This window comes from Peromyscus eremicus, chromosome 2 (assembly GCF_949786415.1).
Source record: "Peromyscus eremicus chromosome 2, PerEre_H2_v1, whole genome shotgun sequence".
NCBI classification, from domain to species: domain Eukaryota; kingdom Metazoa; phylum Chordata; class Mammalia; order Rodentia; family Cricetidae; genus Peromyscus; species Peromyscus eremicus.
Genome location: NC_081417.1, coordinates 106836471 through 106852599, shown reverse-complemented (window position 1 = coordinate 106852599; position 16129 = coordinate 106836471).

The following is a 16129-nucleotide window of genomic DNA, read 5'->3' as shown; positions in this document are numbered from 1 at the left end:
ACTTGTACAGCCATTTTGGAAATCAGTATGGCAACTTCTCAAAGAATTGGGAATCAATATACCCAAGATTCAATGATACCACTCCTGGGTATGTACCCAAGGCATGCTCAATCATACCACAAGGACACTTGCTCAACTATGTTCATAGCAGCATTATTCATAATATCCAGAGCCTGGAAACAACCTAGATGTCCCTCAACCAAAGAATGGATAAAGAAAATGTGGTAATATAAACAGTGGAGTATTGCTCAGCTGCAAAAAAAATAATGACATGAAATTTGCAGGCAAATGGATAGAACTAGAAAATATCATCCGGAGTGAGGTAACCCAGATTCAGAAAGACAAACTCACTCATAAGTGGATACTAGATGTAAAGCAAAGGATAACCAGACTACAACCCATAGCTCCAGAGAAGCTAGGAAACAAGGAGGACCCTACAAAGGATGCATGGATCACCTCAGGATGGGGAAACAGATGAGAACTCCATGCATAAATCAGAGACAAAGGGGTAGAAAGCAATAGAGGGAAGTGGATATTAGATGAGAACATGAGGGAACGGGATGGTCAAACTGTGGGAGGGATAGGGCGGGAGACCAATGAAAGAAATATCTTGATAGAAAAAGACATTATGGAGTAAGGGAGAAACCTGGTGCTAGGGGAATAAAGATAAATAAATAAATAAATAAATAAATAAATAAATAAATAAATAAATAAATAAATAAACAAACAAACATACAACAGAACTGAAAAAAAACTCAGTAGAGGCTAGGGGCTTACTATTTAAAGGCTATGCTGGAAACTTTTTGTTATCATGATAAAATATGTGAACAAAGCATCTTAAAAATTTGTTTTGGCTTCATTGCCTTTAAGTGTATTGCAAGGCAGAGTACCATACTGAAAGGCTTGACAGAGAGAAATTCACATGGCAGATGAGATGTGAAAAATAAGGATCAAGTACAAAATATACCCTTTACAACGACCCTACCTTCTAAGTAGTCCACTCACCTATGAATAGAATATATTGATCCTTTGATCAGGCAAGAGACCTTATGATCCAATTACCTCTCAGCAGCACCACTATGGGAACTAAGCCCTTAAAACATGGTCCTTTGGTGGCATTTCAGGTATAAACTCTTAAAAGCTCTAAAATAAAAGTATAATTCAAATAGGACAATATTTTATTTTCATAATATAATAATCAGGTTTGTATAACAATGAATTGAATAGGCACATCAGCTGCTCCTGAGAGCAACAGTAGGTCATAGAGTAAAACAAATAGAAAGCTGTTATCTACAAATTAACAACTAATTTGATATTACTCCCTGTCATGTTTAGCATTAATGTCAACTTGACACACTGGGAATCATCAGGTCAAGTTACAAAATCTCATTGAGAGATTGTGTCTATCAGATTGGTCTGTTAGAATGTCTATGGGGCATTTTCTTGATCACATTAATTGTTATGGGAAACCTACTCTAAATGTGGACATCACCTTCTGATATCAGCCCAGATAAAAGGATATAGAAGATGAAAAGCTTCTGTGTTTTGCTTAGTTTACCTTCACTCTTGCTGATAAGTTCATCAACCCAGATGCTGACACTCTGATTCCATGATTAATATTAGAACCACCTTCTCTGGGTTTCAAATGTGGAGTGAAGGCCAATATCTCTTCAGGTATCCTCCAGTCCCTTAGCACCAGGTTGGGACTAATGAAGAATGTTATGTCTTAGACTGAACAACTACTGGGTTCTCAGCTTCTTGGCTATGAGACAGATACACCCATTCTATTGGTTCTGTTCCTCCAGAGAATCTTGACTAATACACTCACATTGAGAATTAATATGGATATGTTTATTCATTGGTAAATTTGTATGTAGTAGAGATCTGTTAACAGACAAAAATTTTCAAAGTAGTGACTGACTGAGGGGCAGTCAGGCTAGGCTAGTTGGGCTCATAATGTCGTGGAGAAGAGGAATGATTCAATTTCTTTTAAAGTTGGTTGCTGGTCCCCTTTCCTGACATGAGAAGCCCCTCAGAGAGAGTTCAGTGAAGAGATCAGGTAGATGTGGAGAGCACATTTTGGCCACTTTCAGACTGAAGATTTGGTGTATATTCAAGTTGATCTGTCAAGAAAATAGATATCCAGGCAAATTCAAAATGGAGATATATATATATAATGTCAATGTTATTTGGCATTCACCTTCAGTTGGTAATTAAGACCTTGACTATAGATGAAATACTCCAATATTATGCTTAGAAAGAAAAATAGGACCCAGTGCATAGTAATTAGAAACATCAGTGTCAAGAGTGACCACTCATCACATAGAATGAGCAAAGTAAGACTGACCTGACTTAACTTACATGTAGAGATAATTGCATAAATTTTCTAACCCTCTGTACAAAGGATTAAAAGACATGTGACCATCATTGGTGGTCATACATGTACATGCATGAAAGATCATTTTACTCAGGTATGGATCAATTGGAGAAAATATTCTTAAAAATACATCCCTTGTGAAGCCCTGATGGACAGCTCTACCTTTTTTTAATGAAAGCAGTCCCTAACCACAGAAAGGAGACTTCTTCTTGCTTCCAGTTCTCAAGTTTAGATTGCAGGAAGGCTATCAGCATTGTACCTTTTCAAGTAGGTGAACTTGGAATACTTAACTTGAGTAATTCACATGAAAATAAAACAGTTTCAGGCTTGCCATTGCTTAATGTAGAAATACATCATTATTTTAAAACAATTGACTGGATACATTTAGTTCTTCAGTTTCATCACAGGAATTCTCCAGTCATGTAACTATGTATTCATTCTCTGTAAAAGCCTTTGTTGCCAAGATGAAGCATAAGAGCTTAGAGGTCAGGCATTCTCTTGGCATTTCACTTTTGAGGTGACTTCTCTGGATTGCGGGACACTTAACCCCAATCAAGTCTGGGTCTCCTCCACAAGTGCACCATGCAAAGCTTCACAGGTATTGGTGTGAATTCAAGAAGTGTTCCCGAGTCCTCTGGGATTTTAAAGTACCCCGGTTTCATATAAAATAAAATACCCTATGCCAAAATATGAGAATCATTACCATAGGTGCTATTCATGATAAGCCTTCAGTTTTGAGAAACAAACTATAAATTAGAGTGTAATTTGAAATAAAGAAACACAGTTTTATTGCAGTCTGTTCACAGGAAACCCCTCCCTCTTCAAGAGCCAGAACATTCTAGAATGTGTGTATGTCAGAGGGGCTTTACATTACCAGGACAAATATTATTTAATTACATTTATAACAGGATATCTTCAATTGAGATACAAATGTATGTTTGGTTGAAGAGAGGACTCTCTCTCTCTCTCTCTCTCTCTCTCTCTCTCTCTCTCTTCTCTCTCTCTCTCTCTCTCTCACACACACACACACACACACACACACACACACACACACACACACACACACATGATCACTGTCTTATCTACATGCACACAATACCTATTTCTGGCATTCTTCCTTGATCCCGGTAAGAGCAGCAGCCCTGATGGAAAAGGAGTCATCTGTCCTCTGGTCCCTACTTCTGGACCAAGTTAAAAAAGATTGCATACAATTCTGTCATTACTCGTGTTGCTGTGCCTACAGAAATATTATAGTATAAGAGATGCCCCCTTTTCCTTGCACAACACTGTCCAACATCAGTGTGTCCCAACCCTAAAATATTAACTATCTCCATGCTCTAGAGGAAAGAAGTGAAACACATATTATATTATCATCATCTTATATGATGTATAATATTAACATGTATAATATCAACATCATATTATACACATGATATAAATACACTGTCATAGTTTGGGAACTGTGAACTCATCTTGAAAAATAAGAAGGCATTTTTTCACTGGGGCAAATCAGCAAGAGCATCATTGACAACAGAAGCAGCATATATATCAATTTTCTCTCGAGAAACTGTGAACAAACATTCAGAGATACCAAAGGTATAAAAACAAAGAGGTAACTCTAGTAGGAAAATAAAATCTCAGCTGTGAGCTGTGTGCAGTGCAAATGATACTCAATTTTATCTTACAATGGAGGGTTTTAAGCAGGAAAGGGATAACCAGATTAGCATTATACACTGACCATGAAATGAAGATTAGCACAACCAAAATCTTCAGAATCCAGGTGTGTTGAACTACTCCTTGCTTTGTCATATACTTAACACAAAAGTACTATGATGATATAACACTTCAAATATAGCAAAGTCTTCACTTACACACACACACATACAAACAGAGAGGGAGAAACAGAGAGAGAGAGAGAGAGAGAGAGAGACTTCTTGTCTTGCTTCAGCATCTAGAGAAAGACACAATTTAAAACAATATAATCAGCAGGGCAGTGGTGGTGCATGCCTTTAATCCCAGCACTCAGGAGGCAGAGCCACGCGGATCTCTGAGTTCGAGGCCAGCCTGGGCTACCAAGTGTGTTCCAGGAAAGGCACAAAGCTACACAGAGAAACCCTCTCTCGAAAAACAAAACCAAAAAATAAATAAATAAATAAAAACCAATATAATCACAAACCTTTTGCAATGCTGAAAAGTGATATTTTTGTAAAAGAAAAAGACAAGGTAAGTTAAATAGCACCATCATCTCTGTAGCAAAACTGTATAGAATTATATATTCACTGTAGGATTTGATAGAGTCTTGAGTTTTTAATTTTGTACTAGACACCATTTTCTCCTTAGTTAATAATGAAAATGTTGTCACAATTTTCAAAAACCTTTATAATTATTACATTGCAGGCCGGGCGGTGGTGGCGCATGCCTTTAATCCCAGCACTCGGGAGGCAGAGCCAGGCGGATCTCTGTGAGTTCAAGGCCAGCCTGGACTACCAAGTGAGTTCCAGGAAAGGCGCAAAGCTACACAGAGAAACCCTGTCTCGAAAAACCAAAAAAAAAAAAAAAATTATTACATTGCTTTTAAATTCAGCATCTCATATAATCAACATGGCACCCAGGCCAGGATGTTAACAGGTATGCAGAAACCACACTTTACCTCCCATTTTTATGAATATAGTAGCAAGTCCATGCACTTAAGAACTCACAAAATCAAGGTCATTTTCTAGAACCTTTGCTTTCCAGGTGTGAGCTTATTGCTGTTTTCCACTGAATACTACATCTGAGGGAGAGTATTGAACCATGCACAGCCTTGGCTATAAAAACTAGGTAGTTTAGCAAGCAGCTAACTCATTTTTTTGATTGACTGGCAAAGATTTTTCTCAAGATCTCCATTCAGTTTCTGGTCTGAGACCCTGGGAAGTTCAGGTAAAGCAGATTATTATAAAGATGAGCCCAGTGGACACTTGCACCCTCACCACAATCTTAACCAAACTTTTTTTTTCAACTGGCTTCTTTTCACCCTGTCAGCTGCACCTTGGCATTACTTCTCTTCCAATGGTCTAATTGTGTTCCTTAGAATACTAGCGTAATTACAAAAACAAACTTACATTCATATAGTATGTTTCTCCTCTTACTCAAAAAGATTTTGGTAATTGCTTCAAGGAATCAATAGGGAGATTCTGTAGTAAAACTGTCTTTCTCTCTATTCAAAACTGTTTGACTCTGTAATATTTTCTCTTTTTGATCCTCTGCACCTACCATGTGATAGCAGTAAAAATGCGAGGAACAATGATGGCCACTAATCATATAATTAAAATTCTGTGTTATCAAATTTGGTTTATGAGGGAGGCATGCCTAAAGACCTGGATACTAATTCCAAATTCTAATGATAGCAAAGTATTGGGCAGTTCAGCCTCCCGAGTTCGCCTATGGGGTGGAAGCCATCACTCTTCTGTGTGCAACTAACACCATTGTGTAGCATGAAAGAGCTGAAATAGTGAGCACTTGAATTACACAGTAGTCAAGCTGGATAATGAAATTTCCCCTCCAGAAAGAATATGTCCCTGCTGAGGAAGCCTTATTGCATACTGCTGTTCACGGTGACCATTATTAAATTTGTAGGACATGTCCCCATATTATAAAGATTCATTTGAACGTTATCATTACACAACCCAATAAGGTTAGAAAATGGAGCAAAAAAATTCCAGCAAAGTTTGAAGAAAGATGTGAGATGCTCTCAGATGTACTCAACAGAGTCAGCCCTGGCTCTCCATCAGCAGCAAAGAGGACTACAACCCAGAGTTCTTGTCTTTTCTCCATAGTTGATAAAATGTGAACATATATGCTTTAGAAAAGAGGCATCAATCCTCCAAGAAGCATCTTCTCTGCCAGTCCACGGGATGCTTCAGTGAATTAGACTGAGACTTCACAGGGAGAAGGTCAACGACAGTGAGACAGTCAGTCCTGTGTGTGTTTAAAGGAATCTTATTCTTACAGATTGCAGTTTGGAGCATATACTATTTTGAATTATTTCCTCAAATGCTATGGGCACACTGGGACAATATGTTTTTTTATGAAGTTCATGATTCACTATAAATGACACAAATACAATTTTCTGAAACTCTGACAGTCTTTCAAAATTTGGGGTGCAGTGAATATCCCTGGTGTTTTTTTTACAGAATACGAAAATCACTGTGGACCTTAAATCACAGGTCTCCCAATTCTACTTGGAAACAATGTAACACCTGAGGGGCAGTGACTCTATCTGATATCCCTTTAAATCCTCAACAGCATCCAGTTCAGACACAATGCTTCAAAACATGAATGAAGAGAATTTGTCAGTCACCAATAATTACTAACGTGTTCTGTATATTGTGCTGTGTATGACAAAATGCCTTAAGAATCCTGTAATATTATTGGGGAGGCAAGATACATGCAGAAAATATTAATACTTTCAAATGTTCAGGTATTTTCAGTGTCTCAGAGTCCATAATTAAAGCCATAACCATCTATGTATTCTCAGTCTTTAAGGATATTTGCCACTTGCTTTGAGATTATCACATTCAACTTTTTACTGTTGATTTATTCTTTCTCTGTCATTTCATATTCTTCTATAAAGAAAATATTTTCCCACCAGTGAGATCAACAAATAGATGCAGATAAATAGAAGACAGAAAAAAATACCCTACTTTTTGATGAATAAAAGAACTGAAGAAGATATGTGTCCCCAAGTATTTTGCCGGTTCTATATAAAAATATATATTGATGAAACAATGTGTATCAAATTGGTTAAAATAGTAATATATTCTATTGACAACTTCACAGATGAAATTTTGGATATTTTTTTTAATTAACCAAGAAAACTTAGTTGACTACCTCAAAATGCTGATTTCTGGTTTGATCACAATTTCACTTCGTCTGGGACTGTGTCATCTCACTGAGGCTCATCATTACATAGGACAGGACCAAGTACTGTATCTTGGTAAAATACAGCTTTTCAGAAATGAACTCATACTTATTTCTCAGTCTGATTTTTGCAGGGACATATGGAAAGGTTCTAGTTTGACTTTGGGGAGGCAGTCAAAAGGGGATTCCAATATTTAGACTGAGAATCAATATTTTGGAAGCTTTCATTTTACAAAGCCCAACGTATGTACTCGATTCCAAACACAGCATCTTAATATCACAGACAACAAGAGAGCTTCGACGTTATCAAGGAACCAAAAGCACAGGACTGAGCAAGCTCTGCAGCTGATTACTTTTTATTAGAATACATCATATATCATAGGAGTAGAAATTCCAGGCAGCTCATTATTAAACAGAAGATGAATAAAAGCAGACTGCATTTTATCTAAGTTACCCAGCTGATCAATCAATTCAAACGAGACTTTCTATTACAGGGATATCAGCCAAACTGGCACTTCAATCACTGATGGATAGAGGAGAGTATGATTAGTTTGGGTCACAAGAAAAGAATACAACAAACACATCTTTAAAAAAAAAATCTCTTAAAGAGGTAAGTTCTTAATGATATACACAGCATGTATAGAACACCATGTCCTGAAATTTCCAGGCAATTGTTCCTGCTACTCAGGCAACGTACTAGTAGCACAGATGTCTAGTAGCACAGATGTCCATCTAACCATTCATAAGAATTTAGATGGCCAACGACCCAACTCTAGGTATTATGACTCATGACTGAACCAATCTGAGGCCTCCCTGTACCTGCCTTTCTATTTGAAGCAGACCAATTAATAGAGATTGAATTACCCATGTTCCTTGGGTAGCTTGTGCTTCCTTGTAAGTTCTGCTGCCCTGGGGACACTCGGGATGATTTTAAATGGGCAGTTTTCAGTGTGCCGCGAGTGACAGATTATGGTCAGGAGCCAGCTGTTCACATATTTGATCAGCCAGCAGGAAATTTTTCAGCAACTCTTAAATAAAAAATACAGGATGGTACTGGTGTTTGGTGACACTGTTTTTAATCTTTACATTTCTCACTGACAGGAGGTAATAGCTATCCATGGGAGACCTGTCACATGACAGCAGCTCTTCGGCCACCAGGAGAGTCACAATATGGCCTCCCAAATTCCTCTAATAGTCATAGCATTTGAGCGCTACTCCTTCCTAAAGACCATCGCATGCCAAAGAAGAACAAAAGGGCACAGAGAGATTTGCATTATTTCTAGCATTTTTATTCAATTTCTAAGTAAGTATAAAAGGTATTCCTTGAGACTGCCAATATGATAATCACAGAAATTAAAGCAGGGTATACGCTATTTTTCTGCCCTTAAAGTTAGACACAGAACATGAAGTGAACAGATTTATCGATAGGTCTTTATATAACTCATGCCTGTTACCTGCATTCAGTCCTTCTTCATTCCCTAATATTTAGCCTTTCTTGTTCTTTTTTTCAACATTTTATACTGTGTCCACATATCATTAACTTACATATATTCATATATCATTGGCTAGATTTGACATTTGAGGGAAAATGTGTTTTTTTTTCTTTCTGAAGCTATATAATCCTGCTTAATAAATACTTTATAAATCCAACCATTTTCCTGAAATTTTGTGATTACATTTCTCTCTAGAGCTGAATCTTATTCCATTTCATATATGCCAAAAAAATTTTTTTAAGATGAGTAGTCTTGCTTTTTGTAACCACAACTTTAATTGAAGTTTGATAGTTTCTTCTCATGTGGTGATGAAAGACTACAAAATGCAACTTAATTTTCTAAAGGTCAGTGTCCTACTGATGATCAGAAAGATAAATGTGAGAGAAATTATTGCATATATGTGTAACTACTCTATAATTAGAATGTGGATAGTAATGGTAAAATATATGTGTTTAAACATATGAATCAGACCATTTGCCACTTACCAACTGAAGTATTTGTACTCTTGCTGTTGCCCTTGCTTTCCGGATATGAGCTGACAGATGAGTAGATGGCAAGTATGCCTCACTCCCTTCTGTTAACTGGAAGCCATCACATTATATGAAATAAACCAACTTTAAGAAGACCAATATTGGATATATTCTCTCATATGTGAAAATCTTAAAAGCAGGAAACCAGAAGGTAAATTACTCAAGAATGGAAAGATATCCAGCAGGTGGAAAAAGGGGATAAATATGGGGAATATAGGGTAAATACAATGAAAGTACTTAAATTACATGCATGAAAATGCCATAATGAAGCCCAATATTTATAAGGTTAGTATGCTGATAAGATAAACAAAACACAATTCACACTTTAAGCTTCCCCAGGTACACATAGGATTCCCAGGTCCTCCAAATCCCACTAATCTTCAACCTCAGAAATTTGACAGGCTAGATCAATAATTCTTATGACTGGAAGAACTTCACACTGTAGACTACAAGTATCCCTGCCTCTGCCCTCTAGATATCAGTAGTCTCCTGCACATTGACTCCATGCTGTGACTGTTGGGGCGGGGGGAAGCCTTCAGAGACTACCAATGTTGCTTGAGAGACAAAACCATCCTCAGTTGAAAATCATTATTTGAAATAAGTAAAGAGAGGTTCCTTCCATTCTTTTTTGGAAAGCCTTTCCTAAATTTTCCATAGAGTGATAAACAATGTTGAAACTTCTATTGTTGTGTTATTGAGTGTTTTGAAGTGTGTAGATCAAGAACAACTTAGATTTTTACATATAGCCTTCACCGTCTGATTACCCACTGTCAGTTATTCTGCCAAGTACTCTCATGTGTAGTGTTTTATTTTTCTCTTTGGGGGCCAACCACCCAGCTCCCAAATAAATATATAGAGACTTATTTTTAATGATGAATAACAGCCTTAGCTTGGCTTGTTTCTAGCCAGCTTTTCTAACTTAAATTATCACATTTCTCTTTAACTATGTTTTGCCTCTGGGCTTTTTACCTTTCTTTATTCTATATATCTTTCTTTCTTTCTTACTCCATGGCTCACTGTGTGGTTGGGTGGCTGGCATCTGGCATCCTCCTCTCTTTCTCTTTTTCTGGCTCCGGCTCTGTTCTGTCAAGTCCAGATTTCTCCTCCTATTTATTCAATCTGCCTTGCAGCCCTGCCTATCCTCTTCTGCCTAGCAATTGACCATTCAGATCTTTATTAGACCAATCAGGTGTTCTAGGCAGACAAAGTAACATAGTTGTATAGAGTTAAACAACATATTCGCATCATTAAAGAAATATTCCATAGCATAAATGAATATAACACACTTTAAACTAATATTACACAGTACTCATGTTTCTTATGTCAGATCTAATTCCTTACCATTGATTGTGTTCTGAACACATTTTTACCTCAAAAACTCAGGCTTTAAAAAATGGGCAAAGAGGAAGAATTTCTTATCTACCTTCATGTGTCATTATTAGAGATGTCTTTTCTTTTTAAGGCAAGCAACCACAAAAGTGACCATCAGGAAAGGCTGCTGAAGCCATGAACCCTCATTTGGCAGCATTCACACACCATTATTAGCTGTGAGTTGAGTCTTGACTTTGCAGGCTATACCATGAAAAATCTGGCCTCTTATAAGTTCATGACAAAAAGCAAATAAACAAAAAAACCTATATAGACTACACTACTACTAGACTACAGCTATAGTCTTAAGTATAACTTCAAAGGACAATAATAGCCAAGCAACATCCAATCACTATTCTTTTGTAGTTTAACCATGCTTCCCTAATACCATGTGTATACTATAGTCCATCTTCTCTTTATTGTCTTTACTCCAGCATGAATGAGTCGAGCCTGCAATGATCATATTCTTCCTCTACATGTGAAGTACTCATCATCTGAATACATCATGTCCTACCAACTTTGGGCAAAGGTAAAACAACCAGAAACATTTGGACAAGTCGTGGTTTGCATATATGGAACAGGGCACTCTAGACACTCTAGACACATTCAAAACACAACACACAAATACTTTTTGCCCCAACAAAGAATGGTGAGGAATGAGAGGGATATAAAATGAGAGTGGAAGAAAAGAAAAATCCCTCTCTCTCTCTCTCTCTCTCTCTCTCTCTCTCTCTCTCTCTCTCTCTCTGTGTGTGTGTGTGTGTGTGTGTGTATGTGTGTGTGTGGGGTGTGTGTGTGTGTGTGTGTGTGTGTCTGTGTGTGTTTCTTTGAATCAACGTATAAATAACCCTACAAATGCACATATAGCACACACATACATACACGTACCACACAGCACACACATACATATGTATACCACATAGCACATGCATACAAGCACAAACACACTCTAATAGACTGCATTATCCAAATACACCAAAAATTATTATTTTTTTTTAATTTTTATTTTGCAATACAATTCAGTTCTACATATCAGCCACAGATTCCCTTGTTCTCCCCCCTCCCGCCCCCCTCACCTTCCCCCCAGCCCGCCCCCCATTCCAATCTCCTCCAGGGCAAAGCCTTCCCCACAGACTGAGATCAACCTGGTGGACTCAGTCCAGGTAGGTCCAGTCCCCTCCTCCCATGCTGAGCCAAGGGACCCTGCATAGGCCCCAGGTTTCAAACAGCCAACTCATGCAATGAGCACAGGACCCGGTCCCACTGCCTGGATGCCTCCCAAACAGATCAGGCCAATCAACTGTCTCACCCACTCAGAGGGCCTGATCCAGTTGGTGACCCCTCAGCCATTGGTTCATATTTCTTGTGTTTCCGTTTGTTTGGCTATTTGTCTCTGTGCTTTATCCGACCTTGGTCTCAACAATTCTCTCTCATATAAACCCTCCTCATTCTCGCTAATTGGACTCCCAGAGATACACCTGGGGCCTAGTCATGGATCTCTGCCTCCAGATCCATCAGTAGTTGGATGAGGTTTCTAGCACGACAATTAGGGTGTTTGGCCATCCCATCACCAGAGTAGGTCAGTTCGGATTGTCTCTCGACCATTGCCAGCAGTCTGTTGTGGGGGTATCTTTGTGGATTTCTGTGGGCCTCTCTAGCACTTTGTTTCTTCCTATTCTCATGTGGTCTTCATTTACCATGGTCTCCTATTCCTTGTTCTCCCTCTCTGTTTTTGATCCAGCTGGGATCTCCCACTCACCCAAGCTCTCTTTCCCTCGACCCTCGCCCTTCACTACCCCCACTCCTGTCCAGGCTGTTCATGTAGATCTCATTCCATTTCTCTGTCGTTGGGCGATCCCTGTGTCTTTCTTGGGGTCCTGTTTTCCAGGTAGCCTGCCTGGTGATGTGAGTAGCAGTCCAGTCATCCTTGTTCCACATCTAGTATCCTAGAAAATTGGGAATCCATCTCCCCCAAGATCCAGCTATACCACTCTTGGGCATATACCCAAGGAATGCTCAACCACACCACAAGAGCACTTGTTCAGCTATGTTCATATCAGCGTTGTTTGTAATAGCCAGAACATGGAAACAACCTAGATGCCCTTCAACTGAAGAATGGATAAACAAAATGTGGTACATATACACAATGGAATACTACTCAGCAGAGAAAAACAATGACATCATGAGGTTTGCAGACAAATGGATGGATCTAGAAAAAATCATCCTGAGTGAGGTATCCCAGACTCAGAAAGACAAACATGGTACCAAAAATTATTTTAAATATGTATTGTCTAAATTCACCCATTAAAACACACAGTGACTGTCAGTGCTTTGATATCATTTGTTATGATCTAACTATATGTTGTCTATGAGAAATCTCCCTTAAATATATAGAACCTTTTTCCCAAAAGGGGTGAGTTTTAATGTGACATATATCAAGCAACTGAGTTGATGCAAATGAATGCATTTTCCAGAAAAGTTAATGTCAGTAAAAAAGTAAAAGCCTAGAATGACCAGTAATCTATTAAAAATCACTCTGAACTGCTCACAATAATATAGGAAAATGTACACCATACTAACTTGAAATGAAAGAAGCTCTGGGAAAGCTAATATGTATAAGCAAAACAGATAATTCAAAAGGAGACATTTTTGGAGAATAAAAATAAAGTAGCTAGTTATACATAAAACTATGACTCGATGCCTACATTAAAAGCTGATAGAATTTCTGTAAGAGTTTCTTTCAGTTGATGACTTTAATATAATTTTTCCAGAAATTAGTATAATAAGAACAGAAAGAAACCAGCAAGTGTAGATAGAATTTTTCCTGTGTCCCAGCCTGCCAGCAGTCGAGATAAATCTATCCCACTTGTGTTTCCCAAGTAAATGCACAGAGGCTTATATTATTTATAACTCCTCAGCCATTATCTCAGGCTTATTACTGACTAGCTCTTACACTTAAATTAACCCATAATTCTTACCTATGTTTAGCCACATGGCTTGGTACCTTTTCTCAGTTCTGCCTTGTCATCTTGCTTACTCTGTGTCTGGCTGGCAACTCCTGACTCAGCCTTCCTCTTCCCAGCATTCTTCTTGTTTGTTTGCCTCACCTATACTTCCTGCCTGGCTACTGGCCAATCAGCATTTTCTTTATCAACCAATCAGAGCAACACATATTCACAGCATAAAGAAAGACATCCCACAGCACTTCCCCTTTTCTGTCTAATCAAAAAGGAAGATTTTAACTTTAACATAGTCAAATTACATATACCAAAACAGTTATCAACCAAGAATTACAGTTACAATATCTAGTCTATTTGTATTTGGCAAAATTAAAGAATATATTCTATCTATCCTAAATTTGTGAGTCTAAAGTTTCATATCTAATTTATCTTTTATCATGACTAAGGAAAACTACAATTATAAATGTCTAGTCTTCAACTACATCAAAGACCTCAGAAGGATATAATATTATCTAAGTAAACAGGAGTAGCATTTTAAGCAACTTCCAAAAATCTGGAAATGACAGAGACAGCTGACTGCCTGGACAGTCATCCCAAGTTCCTCTGCAATATTAGGGCATCCATTCTTCAGCCTACAGGCCTAGATTCTCTCATTCATTTCTCTCTGTGTCCTGTAGAATGCCTGGCAGTTTTTTTTTCTGTGAAGCGGGAACCTGAAGGACCATCTTGCCTTGCAAAGTTCAGTGGTCACCTTCTTATGGGTCCTGTATGTCCAGTTTATACAACATACTGCCAATCAGTCAATGCAAGGGCAATATTTTGCCCAGTGGCTAATTTTTGCCACAAAGAAAGCAAACTCTATAATGAGTTTTTTCAATGCCTGTTATCTTCTCTGAAATAGACTGGTGTTGCCAGGAGCAGACATGTTTCAATGTCCAGAAAGTCAAAGTTCTTAAAACATTTTTAAATGCCATATTCTGTAGGTCTTTGAAGTGTTTGAAGATTACCTATCAATTGAAATATATCTATGTATACCTAGAAAACTTAACTAACGTGACCGTAAGTTTGATTGTCATAGATGACTAATTATTAATCTGTATTTCTCAACTATATGCTACAATTTCAAATGAGTTTCACAAACAAAATACTTTAAACAAGAGTAGAAATATACATATAGTATAACAAAATTAACTTTAAATTTGTAGCAATAAACTAAAATTTATAGCAGTTTAAAACATGTTGCTCTTTTAAAGTAGATTCAATAATCTACTTTTTCACCCTATCATATCTATATCCTATCCTCCTTTTTTCTTTAGAAAGATATTTACTATGACCAATAACAATTTGTAACCAATCTCTAAACAAAGACAAATATCCATAATCTATTTTTTGGGAATGTAGGTGTAGTATTCTATGTTACTTCCTGCTGATTGAGGGTGCTGTGTTCTTATGGGGATCCTAAGAAAATTAAGAATTATGGTCAAGTCTTGACTGGAATAGTCTGTGATGCTGTATTTTCTGAGCCAATTGCCTTGAAGCTATTCTGGATGTTGGATCATCTGGAGACCTCTCAGGGGATCTTCCTTGTTCAAACCATATTAGCCTGGAAGAAATCCATAGGTTCTCAGCTTCTGTGGAAATAAAAGCAGAACCTCTTTTTCAAAGTAACATATCCTTAGACATAAATTTTGAAGTAAAGATAATTATAAAATATACATAGTGTTTTAACTTAGAAGCCTTTACAATCAAATGTCTCTCTGTATTAAAAATCCCAAAGACAATATAATCCAGACTCTGTGTGATTTCCATCTTTACGTGGCTTATTTTTTATATTACTTTACTTTCTCTGTAAAGACTTTTTTTAAAAAAACTTTCTATTTTTTTATCTAACTGTCTATATTCATTTTCTTCTCCCTTTCAAGCCTACATACATTTTTACACATATTGTAAACCATGTAGAGGTTTATTCCATCTGAATTTATTTTATTGTGAATCTATTGCTTTAAACTGCAATGGTTAGTATTGAAGCTGAAGCCTTGGCTGCTGACTCTGCCCACCTCAGCTTTTCAACATGGTGGTGGTATATTTACGGCCAGCATACAGAATGACATCCCACAGCAAGCAAGAGCATGGTTGGCCTAAGGAGTACTATCAATCAATTTGACCAAATTTAGATTTATAGAATTGTCTGTCTACTCACAATAGAATACACATTCTTCTCTCATGAAATATTCATCAACACTGGACTATATTTGGTGTCTTTAGAACAAACCTTAACAATCTTAAAGGAAGAGAAATAATACCAAGGCTGCCATTGAATTACATCAAAAGCTAAAGCATGTTTAGAAAATCTAAAAAACAAATGAAGATGAAAATAGCATATTTCTAAAAGCACATAAATCAAACAAAAGTAACAAGTATAAATTTTTAATTGAATTAATTTGAAAGAAAACCCAATTTATCAAAATTTGTAGACTGCAGTAAAAGCCATGCTTAGTGGGC